Source organism: Macaca fascicularis, chromosome 16 (assembly GCF_037993035.2).
Source record: "Macaca fascicularis isolate 582-1 chromosome 16, T2T-MFA8v1.1".
NCBI lineage: Eukaryota > Metazoa > Chordata > Mammalia > Primates > Cercopithecidae > Macaca > Macaca fascicularis.
In genome coordinates, this window is record NC_088390.1 from 38,764,967 (window position 1) to 38,774,446 (window position 9,480).

Genomic DNA, 9,480 nt, shown 5'->3' on the forward strand with positions numbered 1-9,480 from the left:
AGTTTCACTCTTACCGCCCAGGATGGAGTGCAGTGGTGCGATCTCGGCTCACTGCAGCCTCTACCTCCCAGGTTCAAGTGATTCTCCTGCTTCAGCCTCCTGAGTAGCTGGGATTATAGGCTCCTGCCACCATATCTGGCTATTTTTTAAATATGTTTTAGTAGGGACGGGGTTTTGCCATGTTGGCCAGGCTGGTCTCAAACTCCTGACCTCAGGTGATCCACCCGTCCTCAGCCTCCCCAAGTGCTGAGAGAACAATAGGTGTGAGCCACCACACCTGGCCAAAATCTGTTTTTTTTTTTTTTTTTTTTTTTTTTTTGAGACAGAGTCTTGCTCTGTCACCCAGGCTGGATTGCAGTGGCGCAATCTTGGCCTGGGTTCAAGCGATTCTCCTGTCTCAGCCTCCCGAGTAGCTGGGACTACAGGCATGTGCCACCACGCCCGGCTAATTTTTTGTATTTTTAGTAGAGACAGGGTTTCACCATGTTAGCCAGGATGGTCTCGATCTCCTAACTTTGTGATCCGCCTGCCTCAGCCTCCTAAAGTGCTGGGATTACAGGCGTGAGCCACTGCGCCTGGCCAAAGTCTGCATTCTTATTCACTAACTTATGCATTGAATGTTAAGGCTAAAAGGTCATCTGGAAATGCTTAATTTTAAATATTTTCAAGCCTCACCACATTAGAGCAAATGTTAATGTAGAGCCCTGTTAAGGTGGGAAGGTGGTGTCTTTGTGCGTGCTTTGTGTATGTGGGGATATAGACCATACAGTTGATACAACGAGAATTTGGGTGTTACAGACCTTTCAGCATGGATGGATTGCTAATTTCAGGTATCCAAACTGAAATTTGATACCTGATCATGTGGTAAAGTATGATAAACTATGGTTTTGGAGTGATTATTTTGAGGTTCATTTTCAGCCTCACTGAACAATGTTTTATGGACATGTGAAAAGTATGCACATTTGTTTCCAACTAAAATTTGCTTTTATTTGGTGAGAAAAGTTGTGTGTGTGTGTGTGTGTGTTGTAGGGAATAATTAGAGAAATGGAAGAGAGGCCAAAAACAAACCTGAATTACTTTTGTTTCTTGTGTTTGAGCCACCATTCTATCCAGATAGCAGTTTACTCTGAGCAGTAACAATGAACAGTGTAGCATTTAGCAAACCTGGAATTGTTTGTATATGGTTTTCATTCTTGGAAGCATAAAGAAAAAATATGCATTAAGTGAATTACAAATTTTGACTTGTTAAATAACATGTTTTTCACTGTAAAAGGATTTTAATATTTAAAGAATTTTGTTGCTTCCATGACAAAATATTCCATTCAACTATTTTATAACCTCAGTAATCAACATGTAAGAGTCCTTAATTGGAGATCTGTTTTCTCTATTACCTACCATCCCCCAGTATGCCGAAATCTTTCTAAGTTGCTTGTCGTAATTCTAATGGTGATAATTGAAAAAAGTGTGCTGGAAATACAGGCTCTTATCTGCTTGAGTACTGGGGTGGGAGGAATTTAGTAATGTCATAATTTGTTGAAGGTAATATATATAGATAACTAAGATAGTTCCAGATAGTTCCTTTTTTTTTTTTTTTTTTTTTTTTGTATTTCTCTGACTCAGACAAATAAGATTTCGATAATTATGTAATTTTTAGGTGTCTGTAACATCCACTGGTAAAACTTGGCAAATGAAAGAAAATGGTGAAGTCACCACTTTAACCAAGTCAAAATTTTGTTTGAATAAGCTGATGAAAGTAGACATGTACCCTAGAAGTAGATACCCTAAAATTTATACAGACATGTATGTCTTTTTTAAAAGGTTGTAGTTATTGACCTAATACTGAATAATCTTTCTGCGTTATTCCAAATTGAAATTTGTTTGCTCCTCATTGTAACTTTTATGGAAAAGTCCTTTGAAAGGGGATTCAGTTTTAAGGCTATTTGGCTATAGGGCAGATTTTTATAAGTAAACATTCCCCCAATTCCACTTATGCTAACTATCTCATGACAGTAAAGTTTACTCCTTTTTTAAAACCCTTTCTCAGTATTTCAGTTTCTGTCATTAAATCATTTAAATAACAACCTTTTGTTTTTATAGCAAAGAAGTCATCTGACTTCTGTGTGATGTTTCTTGGCAAAATAAGCACTTGATGTTGTATGGTCGTGTACATAATGGATATTCATTAATTTTGTGATTAGTGCTGAATTTTCTAAACTAGTGTCTTAAGCTCTTAGACACCTTATTATGGATCTAATTCAAACCAATATGTAGGAAATGGAGAAAGTAGGACTTCGGTTTGAGCTTCCCAATAACTTTAAATATATCCACCTTTTCCAAGTGTTTAAGCCCTAAAACATCTGTCTTTATTTTTTTTACCTGGCATTTTTGTTAGAAAGTAGATTAAGTTTTAAAGTAACATTAAAAAAAAAAATTCTTCAGTAAGATAATTGCTTTTAGTAACTACTATTTTTTTTCTTACTCTTGGCTCTATACATTTTTGCATAATATTTTAGTCTAGAAAGGAAAAGCTTTTCATTTTCTTAACTCTGGAAAAGAATAGTTTGGAACTAAATTAGTTTGAGAAATCTGAACCATCTCTCTTTAAATCTGTTCGGTTAGTCTCATGTATTCTCAGGGTAAAATGTCTATTTTACTAAGCAGAAGTAGTAGTCATATTGAGACAGAAATTTGTAGCCCAAATGAGGTAGGTCTTCGCTGAAACTAATTTGAACTATTCCTATTTGAAGCAAATTGAACGCTATTATAAATCCAGACTGGCTAATTAGATGGAAACTTTGATGGTTAGGTTCTTTAAGAGGCATACAATCAGTTATAAGAATGTTTATGTATATGTTTCACTTTTTATCAAAATAACCTCAGAGGAGGTACATGTGAGTAAACTGTCTTAGTGGTTGATTACTTGGACTCCACCCATTAATTCTAAATGATGTCATGGTCTGTAAGGTAGTAATGTGGCACAGCTTCAGTAATGTGTGCTGTGTTTGTAAAAAGGTGAAGTCCTTTATTGGCATTTTCTAAGCCCTCTGACATTGTTAGTGTCTGGATTGGTTGGTTTGCATTTTACCATTATGGTTGAATCTTTGTTCCTTCACCATTAGTTAAGTCTGAGGAACTAACTGTGAAATTCCTTGATGGCCAACTTGGATAAAAATGAAGAATGGTATTTTCCCAGTTTACTACACATGGACCAATAGTGATTATTTGGGAGAGAACACTGGGTAGTGTTGCTTGACTTAAGAACCTTAAATGTATTGAAAAGTAACAGCATTCTTACTCATGGTTTGCATTTGTTACTGAGATCTCACCATATTATTTAATGTAGCTTCTTACTAAAATTTTATAAATAGTTTAGCAATCACAGGGGTCAAAAAAAAAGAGATTTGCACCATCGTATCCCTGTCTTTACTAATAGAATGAGGCTGCTTACCTACCCAAGTGGAGCAAGGGAAGAGTTACTACAGTTACAGTTAGTCTGAGTTAGAAAAAATATGGAGCATCTAGTTATTGAGCAAAGCCCCCTTTTACCTGTTCACTTATTCAAGGAGAAACAGTGGAATTTGCCTCAGTACATGTTTTTGAAATTGAGACTCTCTGATGTGACAAAATTAATTTTTGTGAAAGTTGAATTAAAAGCTTTTAAAAATTGCTTGTCTGTGGGGGTGTGTCTACATACTCGTTTAAATTTAGAAATTGCCACATATTTAAGATATATGCCCATCCCCTTTTTAGAATAATCAATTTCCATCACAGTTCACATACTGGAATACATAGTTTATTAAAATTGAGATGTGTCCAAGAGATTTTCAGTGTTAATTAGCTCATTCTAAATAGCCAATGTAAGGTAACTTTTGTTAAAAAAAAAAAAAAATAGGGAAAAGTTTTAAATGTATTAATATCAGACTCTGAGGAAATTTAATGCACATTGACTTTTTAAACTATGGATTGAACTCCTCAGTTTAATACAATTTGTGTTTTTGTTAACTAGCAGCAGAATTTCAGCATTTGCTACTTACTGGTAGAGAAGAAAAATCCCACAGCCCTGCCAGTACAGGTTAGTTTAATCTGTAAGTACCTGATGTTCCTATTTTTTTCAAACATATCCATATAACTCACACAAGGAAGAAAGCTGTGCGATTACTTAAATGTGAGTATAACTAATAATAGATCCATTGGACACTTTAAACACTCAGTACTTGGGCCAAAGTAGATCTAGGTTTGCTAACCCCAGTTGTAATAAAGGTGTAATACTGCTCCTTTGTTATCTCCTTGTGGTTCAACCTAAGTAGATACATTGTACATAAAAGGAAAAGACAGTTTGAGTTGGCTGTGCCTTTGTTGATAGATGATATGGAGTCCAGGGCTTTGGGTCCAGGGTCTTTTACTTAAGCTGTTTCATGGTGGTTCTCTCATTCACCTTTTAACTTTTTACAGTATGAATCAACCTAAGAAAAAAGGCAAGTTTCCTCACATCTAGAAATGATAAATGGTGTACAGTCATAAGCTAGGATATGTTTTTATAATGCTTTTTTGTTCTTTTAGCAACACTTGTAGATACAAGTACTCCTTTTTTTTCTTTTTTTGTAAACTATAACATATCATGTTGGTGTACCAGTGAGTTCATTTTACTGTGAACTAAGAATAACATACCTTTTTAATATTGAAAGCTGACTACCCATCAAGAAATGTAGCTAGATTCTTCATGTAACACTTTTGAGGGGCAATGGGGACATAATGGGTTGTGGAAGATGTGTTTAACATTTTTATTTTTATTTTTTTCATTCTACCCAAGTTCATTGTTGTTTGAACCATCCTTTAACCTTTAAATGTTGTGCTTTTAGGTTGATACAAATGTAAAGCACTGAGGAGGGAGGAATAAAGCATACAAGTTAATTTCTAATTTTCGCAAGCCTGAACCATCCTAATCTGATGGTAGGATGTATGGCTTCTTCCTTTTCACCTTGTGTGATACCTAATTTGAGACGATCTAGCCATAAAACTAGTTAATCTTGAATTCCTCTTGAACTGGATGGTGGTTAGCCATTGTGATAACAGATTATCTTTATATGGAAATTGTGCATATTGTTAAATTTTAAAACATGGATTTATCAACTGATAATAAAATATATCTTACAAGATATCCACTTGTTTTTTAATGTAAAATTGCACAAGGGCTTAAGTTTCATTGCCTTTCACAGTTTAATTTGTATATGAAATGGTGTAGATGCAGTGGAAATGGTTTTCCTTAAAACCATCTCTTTAAAGCTGCCTTTCTGGTGAGTACTATTTTATGCTTTTTATATATTATGATTTTACCTTCTAAAATTAACTGAACTAGGACACTTTGATTAAAGAGGGGAGCAATCTGAATTTCTACATCTCTTTGGATATTACTTGAATCAAGAATATTAGAAAATTATTTTACCACCTGGCATTTCCCTTTTAATGCTTTTAAAGAAAAAAGTTCACCTTTTTCTGACCTTCACTTAACAGACTACAAATACAAAAACTTTTAACACATAAATTATTTCATTTTCATGAGATGGCATAAATGTTTAAAACTAGTATTAAGAAAGTTCTTAAACATTTTCTTTTTAGCTGGCAGCCAAAAGATTTTTCTCAGTGCTTTGGAGACATTGCATAGGTGTAAAGTTAAGATACCAGAACTTCATTCTGTTCTTGTTGGAGCTGTTGTTGCAGTGATTCATGAGCAGTAAGCTGGAGTTCGGGTGGAAGAGGGGTTTACCAAAATCAAAATTCTTCATGCAGACCAGTTACTTACAGGGTTTCTTTGAGAGGCTTAAACATTTCAAAAGTTTTATTTAAGCCACTCTAACTCTGCATGAAAAATTGGAGTTAGAAATACTGATTTCTGAGACCACGTATACCAGTGAAAGCTTCTGAGTATGTTTCTAATTACTTTATGCCCTGCTTTATTTAGCCTCGGTATATGTAACGCATGGATTATTTTTTCCCTCTAGTTTTTAACTGTATCCTAGATAAAAACTAGCATATACTAAGAATGTTTTTACATTCTGTTTCCTCCTGTGATCTTTGGGAACCAGTAATGAATAGTCAACTCTGATGCTTTTTAGTATGAACAATGATAGTTTTCTGAAATCTGAAAATCGATATCTGAGCATGTGATGTGGCAATGCATTCTTTTAGATAAGCACTAAACAAAGTATGGACCCTCCATTTGTGTCTTTAAGATTTAAAGTGAAGTAAATTTCTAAGGAACTGTGTCCTTTCCTAGCAGGAATAAACAGACAGTGAAAATTTGGTAAGTATGTAACTTTAAGTGCATGTAATAGTGATAAGTAAGTAGCCAAATTTTGATAGCATAAGATAATGTTTAAAAGTGAGCAATAATTATTGCATCTCTTTTGTGACTTAATGTATATATGTTTAACATTTTTTACAAATTTGTGTGCATAAAGATTAAATTGGAACATACCTTACTCCTTTGTCTGTTTTTTTTTATTTTGTATGGTGCTTTAAATACTAATTTTATATTTCAAGCTTTTTGCAGGGTAGAAATAAGTGGCCGTTAAAGAAAATATCTTCAAGAGGAATTATTTCAATGTCCCTTTTTAAAACTTAATGATGGCTTTCAGTTTACTTAAGTCTTCTGTTTTTCAGCTCCAGTTAAAACTGATAATAGGCAGCTATCAAAAATGGAAAAAATCTTGTGCTCTTTCTGGAATATTAGAGGAATCAGTAACAGTAAAGTGATATTAACCCAATACTTGATTTGTAGTTTTTAAAGCAGTTTTTAAATTGAGAGAAAAGGGGCCGGGCCCCGGCTGAGGTGGGTGGATTGCCTGAGATTAGGAGTTTTTGAGACCAGCCTGGTCAACATAGTGAAACCCTGTCTCTACTAAAAATACAAAAATCAGCCGGGTGTGGTCGGACGTGCCTGGAACCCCAGCTACTCGGGAGGCTGAGGCAGGAGAATCGCTTGAACCCAGGAGGAGGAGGTTGCAGTGAGCCAAGATTGCGCCATTGCACTCCAGCCTGGGTGACGGAGAGAGACTCCACCTCAAAAAAAAAAAAAAGGAAAGGTGATGAAATTTGGGAGTCTATTCCCTGGGATGTTGTATTAATAATAAAGTGATAAATGAAGGTTAAAGTGTTCAGTTGGTACACCAGGAAAGATTATTTCTGAGGAAAAGGTCCATTTATTTCCAAACTAGTCTAGTGGTTTAGAGTAAGCATTTTATGAAGTGGTACAAGATCGCAAAGGTTAGTAGAGGGGCCAGGTCAATCTTAAGGCTTCACTTTTACTGGTAAGGGATTATGTGAAGCATAAGTCATACATGGGATATGATTGTAAGGAGGTCTGAACAAAGCGTGATAAATGTTAGACCATGTGGATTATTAAATGGTCTAGTTGAATAAAAAATCATGACTGATAGGATAATTTTTAGTGTAAGTAAACAGGCTCACGAAGGGTAATTAAATACCAGCTTTTAAAATTTAAAGTTCTCACAAATAATATTAGTACATCTTGTCACTTTGATTTGTCACCTAGTTAAATAGCTGGAAGCTTGTGCAAATGAAAAATGAAATGGAAGCCTACATTTATGTGTATTATCTGTATAATTTTTGTCTACTAGTAGGTTCAGAGAGAGACGTTCCTTAATATGTAGCCATGTAATTAGAACTCACAAGGGGCATTGAAATGTTTTTCTTTTTCAGATGGTCTGGGGCTATTAAGTAAGCCAAGTCTACCATTTGAAAAACGGTGCTTTATTTCCATATCTGAAGTCAGAAGTTATTTTTTAGTTTTCATCTAAAAGTGGAAAGATTTTTGCTTCTGCCTTATTAAAAGCCTCTTTGTTTGGAGATGATTATCTCCACTCATTAACCTTTGAGTGCTTGTTATCTATAAAGATGAATAAAATCTTTCGTTTATTATTTATGATACTTGTCTGAGCCCATTTTTAAAATTTGTATCCAGAACAGTTTACATCGAGAAGGTGTTACGATATGCATCAGTTGTCCTGAGCAGTTTTCGTTGTATCCTGGGAACTATAAGGAATAATTATTTTTATTAAATACAGAATGTCTACGGGGAAAAGTAAGGGGTAAAAGAGCACACTTAGTGTGGATATTTTGTATGTGATACAGTGTTGAGGTTGGATAGGTAGATGAGCCAGAAGAAACAGTCATTTAGAGTAAGCATAAAACTAGAGCTTGTAATCAAATGCTTTTCTGTTATTAGTTACATGACCTGGAACAAGTACTTCTCAAATGGTAGTCATAAGTTTCATAGGTTTGTGAGAAACAAGTTAATATATATGTAAAAGAATTTAGCCTGGCACTTTTTAAGTGCTCAGCATTTTCTGTATGTTTACTTGAAAGAACTAACACAGTATACATCTGGGCTAACCTTGTTAGACCACAGGAAATGGTGGGAGCAGACAGTTATTGCAAACCAAAAAATTGCATTTAGCACATATATATGAATGCCCACAGTGTGCTTTGTTATTATCCTTTGCACATAATAAGAGAGAAAGTGCATCTGAGTAGAGACTTTGGAACTGAGGATTTAAGAAGTCAGGGTTTGCACAAAGTCTCATTGGGTAACAGTGTTTTGGGCAGTAGGTGTGCAGAAACCATAAGATGGGAAAGCATAACATCTTGAACAAAAAATGAGGTCTGAATGGTGGATGGGATGGGTGTGTGTGCGCATGTAAGGTGAGTGGAGATTGGAGAGAGATAGGCCAAGTCACACAAGGGACCATGGTTTTAATGTCATTCTAATGGAAGTCTTGAAGAACTTGGAGGTGGTGAGTAATACATGGTTTATGATTAACAGATGATCCTAAGTTGGTTGGCAGTGGGGCAGGGTGGGTTGGTGGGTAGTATGAGGATCAGTTAGAAGGCAAGAAGAACCTGGCCCCAAACATCTCAAGAGTAACCGATGTAATGACCTACTGGATAGTCATTGGAGAAGTTAGAATATACTAACCCTCTTGAATGTGTGAAACACAGGAAAAGGCAAAAAGCAAAATATTGATGCTGGATACAGTGGCTCATGCCTGTAAACTCAGCAACTGACTGAGCCGGGAGGATTGCTTCAGGCCATGAGTTCAAGGCTGCAGTGAACCATGATGGTGCCACTGCACTTGCTGGTGCCTGGGCAACAGTGAGAACCCCCAACTCAAAAAAGGGAAACATTGGAAATATAGTGGGCTGGCTTTGGGGTTTTTTTGTTTGTTTTTGTTGTTTTTTTGGATGCTGTTTAGGCTCCACCTAATCTGTAAGACTTATGTAGGAAATAGAGATACAGTAAGACATTAAGAGTCAAAAATAAGTTTCTTCAAGAGTCTAAGAGGGATAAATCAGTAATAAGGAAGTGAAAATGCCCTCAAAGGAAGTAAAATTTGGAGAAAGCAAATTCCATCTATGTGATCTCAGGATGGTGGCATTTGAAATAGGTCTTGGATTGTTAGG

At 35.5% G+C, this 9,480-nt stretch overlaps 1 protein-coding gene across 18 annotated transcripts in view; it reads left to right on the forward strand.

The window, feature by feature from the left end:
- The window catches only part of ZNF207 (zinc finger protein 207), a 32,375-nt gene extending 24,433 nt beyond the window's left edge, over positions 1-7,942 (forward strand). For 10 of the 18 annotated variants that reach the window (XR_010582116.1, XR_012425508.1, XR_285184.4 and 7 more), the window contains one exon: positions 4,007-6,479. The gene's annotated coding sequence lies outside the window, so the exon portion shown is untranslated. Of the gene's footprint in view, positions 1-4,006; positions 6,480-7,719 lie in introns of those variants that run through there. The other 8 variants (XR_010582117.1, XR_012425509.1, XR_285185.4 and 5 more) reach the window with 2 other exon arrangements.
- The last annotated feature ends 1,538 nt before the right edge of the window (positions 7,943-9,480 follow it).